General features: G+C 36.3%; 1 long non-coding RNA gene across 1 annotated transcript in view; it reads right to left on the bottom strand.

Moving 5' to 3' along the window:
* The window catches only part of LOC123283448 (uncharacterized), a 174,899-nt gene that overhangs the window by 25,735 nt on the left and 133,769 nt on the right, over positions 1-15,395 (bottom strand). Inside the window, exon 8 of the long non-coding RNA XR_011498016.1 lies at positions 4,707-4,852. This is a non-coding gene — a long non-coding RNA (uncharacterized lncRNA). The remainder of the gene's footprint in view (positions 1-4,706; positions 4,853-15,395) is intronic.

Raw genomic sequence — 15,395 nt, 5'->3', positions numbered from 1 at the left:
TACGTTTGATATTCCATTATATATATACATGTGTATAAATAAATATATATATATAATTTTCTTTATACGTTTATCCATTGATGAACACTTAGGTTGTTTCTGTCTTGCCTATTGTAATTAATGCTTGAATAAATATGAGGGTGTAGATTATCCCTCCAACATATTGATTTTTTTCGCTTGATATATACCCAGAGAAGTGGAATTGGTACATAGTATAATAATTCTATTTGTAATGTCTTGACGAACCTCCATACTATTTTCCATAGCAGCTGCACCAAATTACATTCCTGAAACATGGAACAAGAGTTCCCTTTTCTCCAAATCGTTGCCAACAACTGTTATCTATTATCTTTTTCACAGTAATTCTAGGAGGCATGTGATGATGTATTATTGTGGGTTTCATTTGCATTTCTCTTAGAATTAGTGATATTGAACACCTTTTCACGTACCTGTTGGCCATTTGTGTGTCTTCTTTGGAAATAAGTCTATTGAGTTCCTCTGATTATTTTTTAGTCAGATTGTCTGATTTATTGCTACTGCATTGTATGAATTCTTTATGCACTTTTTATATTAATCCCCCATGAAATATATGACTTATACATATTTTCTCCCATTCCTTAGGTTGCCTTTTCATTTTATTGATGCTTTTCTTAGTTGTGCAGAAGCTTTTTGATTGATGTAGTCCTGCCTGATTATTTTTGCTTTTGTTCCCTTTGCTTTTGGTGTGAATATGAAAAATCATTGCAAAGATTGATGTTGTGGACCTTATCCAATAAGTTCTCTCCTTAGAGTTTAGTGGCTTCAGGTATTATGTTCAAATCAAGTCAATTTATAAAATTTATAAATGAACTTTAAAATAATTATGTTTTATAATATTTTATGCATTTTATAAATTACATTATAAAATATGTCTACTTAAAACTAGTTTCACAAGGGGCTGACCTGGTGACACTAAATAGTGCTGAAGTCCATGTGCTTCCACTTCAGCTGCCCAGGTTTTTCAGGTTCAGATCAGGAGTGCAGACCTACACACTATTCATCAAGCCATGCTGTGGTGGCATCCCACATACAAAATAGAGGAAGCTTGGCACAGATATTAGCTCAGGGCCAATCTTCCTCACCACACACACATAAAATTTTTCACAACCATTTTGTAACCTAAAACCTTAAAGATGTACTAATATAAGGTAAAGAATGAATAATCATTCAATATATATATCATTAAGATAAAATATGGAAACATTATTGATGAATATATTTATCTTCTTTTTGCCTTCTGCTTTTATCTGGTGTAAAGAAGCTAAATATGTGTCTGCTTTTAAACATAAGAAATTATGCTATGGCATATGACTAGAAAATCACAGAATGTTGTATTCATTAATATGCTACAGAATGATACTATGTGCTAGACAGTTAACAGTTGCTTACTTCCTAGCTTTCTCTGTAAAAGAAATGAGACTATTGTTTAAAGATATTAATTGGTATATATAAACACAATTAGGCTAATATGGGTAATGATATAAAAACCTCTATTGTAGGGAAAGTAATGCATGTTCTATTTAAATAATAAAGGAATGACGGGTGTGTTTTTCTTAATGAATAAAAGTACTTTTGTCCTAACATAGAATGAGAAAAAAGGGATAAGAAAAAACCTGAATGGATATAAGAAAAAAAAGTTGTGTAAGGATTGTAGGGAAGGACTTCCAAAAAAGAATCTTATCTTGTGTTCTAAACCTAGCTAAGATTCAGATGTATTTACTTATAAAATTACTTAAATCTAGCCTTTGAATTAATAACACACTGGTTCAAAACTAGAATTTGGCTTTCCATCTCTCTGCTCTAAGAAGTTTTCTTAGATTATTGGTCTGCTCTCAATAAGAAATTATTTTTAAAAAACCAAAGTATCCCTTTACCTTCTAAGTATTCTGCCTGGGAAACCAAGATTTTGTATCTTAAAATAATTTCTTATGCTTCATGTTGTCTTTATCAAGTCATTAATTACTAAAGAAAACATAGTCTTCTCAATATTAAAAGAGATATTTTACAAGTATGTAACTTTCTGAATTTCCTTTGACATCTTTAAATTGTCACTTTGGTTAAATAGATAACTAAGTATACTTTCACAGTGGCATGTGATGCTATTTAATTAAGTGTTCAAATCTTTTGACATTTTGACAACTTCCCAAAATTAAATTCTTATAGGAGTCTTCCCGATCTCAAATTAACTTTGAGATTTCCAAGAGAACCTCTGGAAAATATCAAAGGAGTTTTCTCTCACCTTATAAGAGACATGCTAAGCTAATTAGATTTATTTATGTTAAATAACATGGAAAGTATTGTCAGGAAGTAGTGATAAATGTTCTTAGGTTATATGTATGTGGATATGTTATTAATATAGATATTCCAGAAATTGTTTGAAGTCCAAAGAAATTTGTTAACACTCATAGTCCAGTTATTATGTTTAAATGTTGTATTCAACAAAAATGAATGATTTTTCTTAACAAATGAACTCTCATCAGAAGTTTGCTATGGCCTTTTAAGTCATTTCCCATTCACAGAAAGTTACTGTTTCACTTTTATTCTTCTCCAAAAGTGTTTATAATCGTCTACAGGCAAGATTTCTCCATAAGGGTATCACTTGACTAACTTTGAGACCATGCCCCTTGATTGAGTAGGAATTTCCAGAAGTAATGAAGAAGCTGATGGATTCACAAACTACTAACTCAAGATCTAGCAGAGGAAAATCTAAGTACATAGGGTTGAATGAACTGATGAGGACCGTTATAATTTTTATAACTTTTTGTTTAAATTTTGCTGTTTTTTAACATTTTGTTTTCCATATAGAAGAAATTGTTTTTTCTTTTAAGCTACATGTAACTTATAGAAATTTTGTAAAGTATATTTTTGAGAACTAAAATGAAAGAAAAATCACTTTTTTTTCACTACTGGATCCCTCCATAATTGGAAAACTCTTAGTGAGTATTCTTATTTTTATGTCAATATAATTATTTGCATAAACTCAATAAGAATCTGTCCTCCTTCTAGCAGGACACAGTGGGAAACATTGGGTATATTACCAAGGCTATGATGATATGCCATATTAGAGAAAAATGTGTGTTGAATCACATATGATCAGACAGCTTAGAGGAAAAGGGAAACTTTAAGGAGCCAATTCTTACAAAACATCCTTGGAAAAATTAGCTTTCACCTGTCTTATGGTGTTTCCCACCTTACAGGTCAGTGTGGAAGGCAACTTCCTGGAAGGTCCAGGAATCACAGGGTATTTTCAGGATCTGTAGAAGAGAAGAATTCACTCAATTTTGTAGATATTGCGGGCAAATTCTGGGAATGATTGCTTAGCTTATCTTCTTAGCTTCAAGTGGCTTGAAAAGTCCAATCTCTGAACTCATCTCCTCCCATGAACACAACCAGGTTACAACTATTTTTGGAAAAATTACTCTGCAGATAAAATTGAAAACTGCATAAAAAGAACCCCCACATCAAGGGACAGTCCTGATGAAGGCAGAAGAGGCAGAAATTGCTGTTGGAGAGGAAAAATGCCACCTTTGGGAGTAGCAGAGCTTCTCTGCTGGCCAGGCAGGAGCCAACCTAAGTTATGCAGACCTCCATGGAGGAGTGAGGACCTGAGCAGGGGCGATACTGCTATAAGCATCCTTCAGACTCAGCCCAACTGAGACGGGCAGCATACTGTCTGGCTTTGCTGGCTATTAACTGCAGGGAGGATACCCCCAGAAAAGCTGCTGGCTGAAAGACAAAAAGACCCTGGTCTTAAAGGGCCCATGCACAAACTCACTCATTGCAGTAACCTAAAATCACCAAACAGAAGGCTGACAGTCCTTTGGTGAAATTAGACTCACCTGGTGGGCAATGGGGGCAGCTTGGAGAGAGGAGGCACCTCCCTGGAGACTGAGACATTGATGGGGGCCATTGTTCTGAACTGCTCCAGGCGTGCTGACACAGAGCCCAGTGGGGGCCATTGAGGTTCATCCCTTGGCCTGTTAGCCCAGGGGTCTGCCACGCCCACTAGAGCACAGATTTAATACAGTTCAGCCAGAGCAGGCAACCACCCCTAGGGACTGGCCCCACCTAACAGCAAGCTCTCAGGCTACTTTTCAGCCTACATTGACTGGGTGCCTTGATCCTCTGCAGGCAGGCAAGTGTGTCTGCCTCTGTGAGGCAGGGCCTATGTGAGGACCAGGTGAACTGTGGGGGGCATTGGTGGAGAGGTGGGGGCCTCTGCAGGACACTGTTGGGGTATACTCCAGGGGGTTGAGAATTTTGAATGGAACAGGACTGTGGTGACAGTGTGCGTGGTCCCGTGGGGGTTGAGGCTTATCAGTGACAAAACATCTGTGCTTCACAAGTAGCCAAAAAAGGATCAGCCCCATCTTCCAAAGCCTGAAAAAATCGATTGCTCCTGTGCCTAGGGAAAGCCCCACTCACCTGCACTCCTAAGAGAACTGACAACAGCCTTATAGGCCTGAGGCCTATAGCAACTGTAAGGCTCTGAGACTAGCAACCAGTTACACTGGGTACCAACCCAATTAAGAGGAAAACTGCAATAGGAGTGTGCTGATAGACTTTGTAGCCAATGGTGCTGAGGCTCCCCAAACTGTAATTACAAACAGCTTGCCAGGGAAGGAAAGACTAGACTCCCTGGGTAACTGCAGTGGGAACAAGCCTACCTCAGCAGAAGGACACAAGTAGCCCACAAAGTGGTCACTCCTGGATCTTCTGGAATGGTGATGAGATGGAAGCACACTGTTGGGCATCATAAGGCATCTCATACATAAGGCCACTTCTCCAAGATCAGGATACGTAGCCGACTCACCTAATACATAGAAATAAGCACAGAGAAAGAGGCATAATGGGGTGACAAAGGAATACTTTCCAATAAAGGGAACAGGGCAAAATCCCAGGAAAAGGACTAAATGAAATGGAAACAAGCAACCTACTCAACAAAGAGTTCAAACAAAATATCATGAGGATGCTCACAGGTATGGGAAGAAGACTGGATGAACACAGTGAGCACATCAGCAAAGAATGGGAAGATATAAAAAAAATCAGAAATCAAGAATACAGCACTGGAAATGAGAAATTCTCTAGAGGGCCTCAATAGCAGAGTACAGGATACAGAAGAACAGATCAGTGAGCTAGACGAAAGTCTAGAGGAAATCATCCAAGCAGAACAGAAAAAAGAAAAAAGAATTAGACAGAATGAGAACAGTGTAAGGGAACTCTGGGACAATATCAAGCTTGCTAACATTCTGATTACAGGTGTCCCAGAGAGAGAATAGAGAGACAAAGGGTCAGAAAATTTATTTGAAGAAATAATAGATGAAAATTTTCCTAACCGGAGGAAGGAAACAGACACCTAAGTTCAGGAAGAACAGAGAGCTCCAAACAAGATAAGCCCAAAGAGGCCCACACCAAGACATATTATAATTAAAATGTCCAAATTTAAGGATAAAGAGAGAATCCTAAAAGCAGCAAGAGAAAGGCCACATGTGACATACAAAGGGAAGCCCATCAGGCTATCAGTGGACTTCTCAGCTGAGACCCTACTGGTGAGAAGAGAAGGGCACGACATATTTAACGTGCTAAAAGGAAAAAACCTACACCCAAGAATACTCTATCCATCAAGTTTGTCATTCAGAATGGAAGGAGAGATAAAGAGCTTCCTAGACAAGCAAAATTTAAAGGAGTTTATCACCAAGAAAGCAGTTCTGCAAGAAATGCTGAAGGGACTTATTTAAGTGGAAAAGCAATGACCACAAATAGAGATAAAAACAAAATATTATCAACCAAACAAAACAACAACAAAAAACAGGCAATAAAATCATTTGTAAAGGTAGAAATATACTAAAGCTAGCAGATTAACTACCTGTGAGGACGATATGAAGGTTAAAAGACAAATGTACTAAAATCAACTATTTCAATTATAAGAGGGTAATGGATGGACACACACTAAAGACGAGACTATAAATGATTTTAAAAACATAAAATGTTTGAGGAAAGGAGTGAAAAAGTAGATCTTTTAGAAAGAGGTCAAGCTAAAGAGTCTATCAACTCAACATAGACTGTTATAGACATAGAATATTAAATAGGATCCTCATGGTAATCACAAATTAGAAACATATAACAAGCAAGCAAAAACGTAAGACAGAAGAAATCAAACATGTTACTAAAGATAGCTATCAAGCCACAAGGGAAGAGAGCAAGAGAAAAAGAAAGGAACAGAGAAGAACTAGTAAAACACCCAGAAAATCAAAAGTAACAAAATGGCAATAAATCCATATTTATCAATAGCTACTTTAAACATCAATGGACTAAATGCTCCAATCAAATGCCATAGGGTGGCCAATTGGATTAAAAAAACAAGAGCCATGTATATGCTGCATAAAAGAGATGCATTTCAGACCTAAAGACACTCACAAACTGAAAGTGAAAGGATGTAAAAAGATATTCCTTGAAAATGGCAGAGAAAACAAAGTTGGGGTAGCAATACTTGTATCAAACAAAATAGACTTTAAAACAAAAACTGTAACAAGAGACAAAGACTGGCACTACATAATGATAAAGGGAACAATGCAACAAGAAAATATAACACTTGTAAATATCTATGCACCCAACATAGGAGCACCTAAATATATAAAGCAACTATTACCAGACATAAAAGGAGAAATAGACAGTAACACAATCATAGTAGGGGACTTGAACAATCCACTTACACCAATGGATAGATCATCCAAACAGAAGATCAATAAGGAAACGCTGGCCTTAAAGGACACATTAGACCAGATGGACTAAGAGATATATACAGAACATTCCATCCAAAAACCACAGAGTACACATTGTTTTGAAAAACAAATGGAACATTCTCCAGGATTGATCACATATTAGGCTACAAAACAAGTCTCAATAAATTTAAGAAGATCTAAGTCATACCATGCATCTTTTCTGACCACAAAGTATTAAAATAGAAATCAACTACAGGAAGAAAACCAGAAAAGCCACAAAAATGTGGAGATGAAACAAAATGCTACTGAACAACGATTGGGTCAATGAAGAAATCAAAGGAGAAATCAAAAAATTCCTGAAGACAAACAAAAATGAAACTATGAAATGCCAAAATCTGTGGGATACAGAAAAAGCAGTTCTAAGAGGGAAGTTTATAGCAATTCAGTCCTACCTCAACAAAGAAGAAAAATCCCAAATAGACAGTCTAAAACTGCACCTAAAGGTACTGGAAAAAGAACAACAAACAAAACCCAAAATCAACGGAAAGAAGGAAATAATAAAAAAACACAGCAGAAATAAACAAAATAGAGACAAAAAAATAGAAAAAATTAATGAAACCAAGAGCTGGTTCTTTGAAAAGACAAACAAAATTGACAAACCCTTAGCTAGACTCACCTAGAAAAAATGAGACAAGGCTCAAATAAATCAAATCAGTATTAAAGAGGAAAGATTACAACAGACACCTCAGAAATACAAAAGATAAGAGAATACTATGAAAAGCTATATACCAAAAAATTGGATAATCTAGAAGAAATGGATAAATTCTTAGAAACATACAACCTTCCAAAACTGGACCAAGAGGAAATAGAAAATTTGAATAGACTCATCAGTAGTAGGGAGATCGAAACAGCAATCAAAAACCTCCCAAAAAATAAAAGTCCAGGACCAGATGGCTTCCCTGGTGAATTCTACCAAACATTCAAAGAAGACTTAATACCTATCCTTCTCAAACTCTTCCAAAATATTGAAGAGGAGGGGATGCTTCCTAACTCCTTCTACGAAGCCAAAATTATCCTGCTACCAAAACCAGACAAGGACAACACACAAAAAAAGAAAATTACAGGCCAATATCACTGATGAACATCAATGCAAAAATCCTCAACAAAATACTAGCAAATCGATTACAACAATAGATTAAAAAGATCATACATCATGATCCAGTGGGTTTCATTCCAGGGATGCTAGGATGGTTCAACATCTGCAAGTCTATAAACGTGATACACCACATTAACAAAATGAAGAATAAAAATCACCTAATCATCTCAATAGATGCAGAGAAAGCATTTGACAAGATATCTAAAACATTTATGATAAAAACTCTAAATAAAATGGGTATAGAAGGAAAATGCCTCAACATAATAAAGGCCATATACAACAAACCCACAGCAAATATCATTCTCATCAGAGAAAACCTGAAATCTATCCCTTTAAGAACAGGAACCAGACAAGGATGCCCACTGTCACCACTCTTATTTGACATAGTATTGGAGGTCCTAGCAAGAGCAATCAGGCAAGAAAAAGAAATAAAAGGGATCCACATTGGAAAAGAAGTAAAACTGTCACTCTTTGAAGACAACATGATTTTATATCTAGAAAACACTAAAGAACCCACTAAAAAAACTTTTAGAAACAATAAGGAATACAGTCAAGTCGCGGGATACAAAATCAATGTACAAAAATCGGTTGCATTTCTATACACTAACAAGGAAGTAGCAGAAAGAGAAATTAAAAATACAATCCCATTTGCAATTGCAACAAAAAGAATAAAATACCTAGGAATAAACTTAACCAAAGAGGTGAAAGATCTGTACACTGAAAACTATAAAACATTGAAAGAAATTGAAGACGCAAAGAAACACAATGATATTCCGTGTTCTTGGATTGGAAGAATTAACATCATTAAAATGTCCATACTTCCTAAAGCAATCTATAGATTCAACACAATCCCAATCAAAGTTCCAGCAAAATTTTTCACAGACATAGAACAAAGAATCCTAAAATTTATATGGAACAACAAAAGACCCCAAAAAGCCAAAGGATTCTTGAGAAGAAAGACTAAAACTGGAGGTATCACACTCCCTGATTTCAAAATATACTACAAAGCCATAGTAACCAGAACAGCATGGTAAAGGCACAAAAACAGACACACAGATGAATGGAAAAGAATCAAGAGCCCAGAAATAAACCCACACATTTGTGGACAGCTAAAATTCGACAAGGGAGCCAAGAGCATATGATGGAGAAAGGAGAGTCTCTTCAATAAATGGTGTTGGAGAGGAAGATGGGCACACATGTTAGCTCAGGGCCAATCTTCCTCATCAAAAAGGGGAGGATTGGCAGTAGTTACCTGAGGGTTAATCTTCCTCAAAAAAAAAAAAAAAAAAAAACAACGAAAAAAACGGTGTTGGGAAAACTGGACAGCCACATGCAAAAGAATGAAAGGAGACTATTCCCTTACACCATGCACAAAAATCAACTCAAAATGGATTAAAGAGTTAGATGGATGTAAGACCCGAAGCCCTGAAACTTTTAGAACAAAACATAAGCAGTGCGCTCTTTGACATCTGTTTTAGCAGCATATTTTCAAGTACCGTGTCTGACCAGGCAAGGGAAACAAAAGAGAAAATGAACAAATGGGACTACATCAAACTAAAAAAGCTTCCTCACAGCAAAGGAAACCATTGAGAAAACAAACAAACAAAAAAAACAACCTAGCAATTGGGAGAAGATATTTGCAAACCGTATATCAGATAAGGGGTAAATATCCAAAATATACAAAGAACTCATACAGCTCAACAACCAAAAAACCAACAACCCAATTAAAAAATTGGCAAAAGATCTGAACGGAGGTTTCTCCAAAGAAGATATACGGATGGCCAACAGGCATATGAAAAGATGGTCAATATCATTAGCTATCAGAGAAATGCAAATCAAAACTACAATGAGGTATCACCTCACTCCCATCAGAATGGCTATAATTAACAAGACAGGAAACAACAAATGTTGGAGAGGATGTGGAGACATGGGAACCCTCGTACACTGCTGGTGGGAGTGCAAACTGGTGCAGCCACTATGGAAATTAATATGCAGTTTCCTCAGAAAATTAAGGATAGATCTACCATGTGATACAGCTATTCCACTGCTGGGTATTTATTCAAAGAACTTGATAATGCAAAATCATAAAGACACCACCTGCACCCCTATGTTCACTGCAGCATTATGCACAATAGCCAAGACTTGCAAGCAGCCTAGATGCCCATCAAGGGACAAATGGATAAAGAAGATCTGGTATTTATACATGATGGAATACTACTCAGCCATAAGAAATGATGAAATCCGGCCATTTGTGACAACATTGATGGACCTTGAGGGTATTATGCTGAGTGAAATAAGTCAGAGGGAGAAAGTTAAATACTGTATGATCTCACTCATAAGTAGAAGATAAAAACAACAACAAACAAACACCTAGCAATGGAGAATGGGTTGGTGGTTACCATGGGGGAAGTAGGGAAGGGCAAAAGGGGTGATTAGGCTCACATGGGAGGGGATGGACTATAATTAGTTTTTGGGTGATGAACATGATATAATATACACAGAATTTGGAATGTATAATTATGTACACCAGAAAGCTATATAATGTCATAATCCAATGTTACTGCAATTAAAAAAAAATAAATAAGTAAATAAATAAATAAATAAGTTCCAGCAAAACAAACTCTAGAGATCTATGTGTCCAATCACTACTCCTCCCGCACTTATGTAAATAATCAGGCCAAGTTTAGTGATACTAGACATAGTTTGCCAATAAATTTGTCTTTGATTATCTCTGAATAGTTGTGACTGTAGAGAGGAAGATTATGCTTTAATGCAAACTATTATGTACCCTTTTGAGTTGCACATTACACATTTTGTCAGTCAGTGCCGAATCATACATTCTTCTAGTTTCCTCCAGTATTTGACTACAAATCTCCAAATTAATGTTTTCAGTTTATCTCCCACCTGATTTGAAATCATTGAGAACTAAAACTGTCCTTTTCCTAAAACTCTACAAGGCAAAACTGTATGACTTGATAAAAACTTCAAGTAAATCACCAGAAATGATCATATCAGGGCAAAATTTGTGCTCATTGTTACATGGACCACTCAGAAAGTCCACCAGAATACCTAATGCCATTAGCACAGACATTCAAACTGCCAACCACGAAATTCATTTGATTGCCACTGTTGTCCTCTTTCTCCATGTAAAAATGCTTTGAGTGTAACATTTATAAATCTTCTTGACTGGCTACCCTCTGAAATCAGAAACTGGGTTTTGACATTAATCTTTGTTTTTCCATTATTTTTATAGAAACTACATGCTTTAAATGTATAATGGCTAGCACCATAAAACATATCCTCTACTACTAAGTATTAACAGTTGATCCAGCAGGTACTCAATGAACAAAAGGTGATCAAACAAGAAATGGGTCTATATTGTTCTAAGGAAAGAAGAAAGTCTCTTCATTTGTTTGAACAACAGAATGAACTGACAAAGATGTTTTTCCTTGACTACCTAGTCGAGCTCCTGTACTTTCTCCTAGGCCCATCTGTGCACTCCCTTCTAAAATTCTCAGTAAGAACTCTCCTAAATCAGTTTAGCAAGAATCCTTCACACTCCATATGTTATCACTCTCAATATCTAATTAGGTTTCTCATCCTCTAACAACCACCAGCTAATGTCTGATAAATCTGGCCTGTCTTCAGCAAGAATCCTCTTAGCTGGGTTTAGCCAACGTCCCCTTACAGTTCATCTTTGCTCTCAGGAATATTCCTTCCATTGTACCCCTCAGGCTCCTTGGTTTTCAATTCTTACTTGCACATGCTGTCTTCATAACTGATCCCACTTCAGTGCTGAGGATACTTTTATGCTATTGCAACAGTCCTGAATAAATCTGTTTTTATGACTTTAACTATTAACCAGCTATGGGTTTTCTCTGACAGTAATCACCAACAATTGCCCTAGCTGTCATCAAACTCCCTTCTCTGTATGATGATTCAGAGGCATAAGGAGCCCAACATGGCTGGTGGCAGTCTTAACTTCCATTTAGGGGAATCTTGTTTTTGCTCCTGGTAGAAGCATTCCTTTCTCTGGAGAAGGGTTCCAGTTCAGCAGAACATAAAGTCAAGGGAACAGGAATTAAAAATGGTGCCACTCCTATTTTCATTCCTTGACTCCTGGACTCACAAAACCTGGATATGAGAAACATTATCATATATTGGTTGCTGATTCAGAACATATACAGCCTCCTGGAGAAGTTTGCCACAGCCCTGCAGCATATTGCCACCTAGCTGGCTACGTGACTGACTCTTTTAAAGGCGCTTCTACCATTCTCTCAAGCCGTTAGCTTCATAATGGTGGGGAACATGGCATGACAAGTGAATTTCATGAGCATGGGACCATTGCCACACTTCTTTTGCTATAAAGTGAGTTCTTTAATCCCAAATTGTGCCATGTGTTATAACATGATGGTGGACAAGGCATTCTTTAAGTCCATGCACCATAGTTTTGGTAGTAGTTTTGCATGCAGGGAAAGCAAAGCTGTACCAATGTTTAATGTCTACTCCAGTAAAAAAAAAAAAAGGAGGGAGTGTCCAATATAATCCACCTACCACCAGGAAACTGGCTGATCACCATATAGAACTGTAATGTATGAGAAAATCAATGTTGCTCTTCACAGTTGGCAGATTGGGCACTAGACCATGGGACGGAAAGTCAGTGCTGTTGAGCCCATGCATAACATCCATCTCTGCCACCATGCATAAGACACAAAGAAATGGAAAGATATCCTGTGATTTTGGATTGGAAGACTTAACGTAGATAAAATGCCCATGCTTCCTAAAGCAATCTATATATTCAGTGCAATCCCTATCAAAGTTCCACTTACATTTTTCACAGAAATAGAACAAAGAATCCTAAACTTTATATGAAACAACAAAACACACCAAATAGCATAAGGAATCCTGAGAAAAAAGAACAAAGCTAGAGGTATAACACTCCCTGATTTCAACATATACTACAAAGCTGTAGAAGTCAAAGCATCCTTGCACCATTGTCTTATGTCAAATGCTTTCTCTGCATCTATTGAGATGATTATTTGATTTTTATTCTTCATTTTGTTAATGTAATGTATCATGTTGATTGATTTGTGGATGTTGAACCATCCCTGCATCCTTGGAATAAATCTCACTTGATCATGGTGTATGATGTTTCAATGTATTATTGTATTTGATTTCCTAGTATTTTGTTGAGCATTTTTGCACTGATATTCATCAGTGATATTGGCCTGTAATTTTCTTTTTTTAAGTTGTCCTTGTCTGGTTTTGGTATCAGGGTAATGTTGGCTTCTTAGAATGAGTTAAGAAGCTCCCCTTGCTCTTCCACTTTTTGGAAGAGTTTGAGAAGGATAGTTATTAAGTCTTCTTTGACTGTTTGGCAAAATTCAGCAGGGAAGCTGTGTGGCCCTGGAGTTCTATTTTTGGGGAGGTTTTGATTACTGTTTAATCTCCTTACTGATGATTGGTGTATTCAAATTCTCTATCTTCTTAATTTAGCTTTGGAAGATTGTATGATTCTAAAAATCTATCCATTTCTTCTAGATTATCTAATTTGTTCACATATAGCTTTTCATAGTATTCTCATAATCTTCTGCATTTCTGCGGTGTCCATTGTAATTTTTCCTCTTTCATGTGTGACTTTATTTATTTGACGCTTCTCTCTCTCTCTTTTTTTTTTTTTTTGGTGAATCTAGCTAAAGGTTTATCAATTTTGTTTATCCTTTCAAAGAACAAGCTCTTGGTTTCATTGAGTTTTTTTTTTTTTTTTAGTCTGTATTTCATGTATTTCTGCTCTGATTTTTATTATTCCCTTCCTTGTACTGGTTTTGGGCTTTGTTTATTCTTCTTTTTTACAGTTACTTTAGGTGCACTGTTAGATTGTTTGAGATTTTTCTCATCTGTTGAGGTAGACCTCTATCACTTTAAACTTTCATCTTAGAACTGCTTTTTCTGTATCCCATAAATTTTGTCATGTCTTATACTCATTTTCATTTATCTCCAGGTATTTTTTTATTTCTTCTTTGATTTCTTCATTGATCTATTTGTGTTCAGTAGCATTTTGTTTAATCTCAAAGTATTTGTGGCTCTTTCAATTTTCTTTCTGGTTTCATACTGGTGTCATCAGAATAGATGCTTGGTATTATTTCAATCTTCTTAAACTTATTGAGACTTTTTTTGTGGCCTAATATGTGATCAGTCCTGGAGAATGCTCCATGTATATTTGAAAAAGAATGTGTATTCTATGGGTTTGGGATGGAATGTTCTCTATATATCTACTGAGCCCCTGTGGTTTAATGTGTCATTTAAGGCCAATGTTTCCTTACTGATCTTCTATTTGTATGATCTATCAATTGGTGTAAGTGAACTGTTAAAGTTCCCTACTATTATTGCATTGCTGTCTATTTCTCCCTTTACGTCTTTTAATAATTACTTTATGTATTCAGGTGCTCCTATGTGGGGTGCCTAGATATTTATAATTGTTTTGCCCTCTTGTTGGATTGTTCCCTTAACATTATGTAGTGCCCTTCTTCGTCTCTTGGGCTTTTTTTTAATCCAATCAGCCACCCTATGCCTTCTGATTGGAGCATTTTGTCCAGTCCACTGAAATTGAAAGTTTCTATTGATGAGAATGTACTTATTCCCATTTTTCTACTTTTTTTCCAGGGTGTTTTAGTAGTTCTTCTCTGTTTCTTTCTTCTTCTCTTGCTATCTTCCCTTATGGTTTGATGGCTTTCTTTAGTCTTATGTTTGGGTTCCTTTCTCTTAGTTTTTTGTGCATTTGTTATAGGTTTCTGGACTGTGATTACCATGAGGTTAATACATAATAACTTATATATATAGCAATCTACATTAAGATGGCCTATTTAGCTTGACCTCTTGCTAAAAGCTGTACTCTTTTCCTCCTCTCCTCCCACATTCTATGTTTTTGATATCACGTCTAACCTAATGTTTCTGTATGTCTATCTGTTACCCTTTTGCCATGGAAATAGGTAATTTTAGGAATTTTGGCTTTCGGCCTTCATATTAGCTTCATAGATGGTTGATCTGTTACCTTTACTGTATGTTTGCCTTTATCAGTGACTTTATTGTTGTTCTTGTTTTAAATAATTTTCTTATTCTTATTTGTGGTCTTCCCTTTTCCACTTAAAGAAGTCCCTACAGAATTTCTTGTAAGGCTGATTTTTTGGTGATGAACTCCTTTAGTTTTTGATTATCTGAAAAACTCTTTATCTCTCCTTCCATTCTGAAGTGAAAACCTTGCTGTGTAGAGTATTCTTTGCTGTATGTTTTTTCCTTTCAGCACTTTAAATATATCATGCCACTCCCTTCTAGCCTGTAAGGTTTCTGCTGGGAAGTAAGCTGACAGCGTTGTGGGGATTTCTTTGTATGTCACTTGTTGCCTTTCTCTTATGACTTTTAGGATTCTCTCTTTATCTTTAATTTTGGAAACTTTAGTTATAATGTGTCTTGGTGTGGGC

Source organism: Equus asinus, chromosome 2, assembly GCF_041296235.1.
Source record: "Equus asinus isolate D_3611 breed Donkey chromosome 2, EquAss-T2T_v2, whole genome shotgun sequence".
Classification (NCBI taxonomy): Eukaryota; Metazoa; Chordata; class Mammalia; order Perissodactyla; family Equidae; genus Equus; species Equus asinus.
Note: the sequence above shows the minus strand (reverse complement) of the source record. Positions and strands in the feature narration are given on the sequence as shown.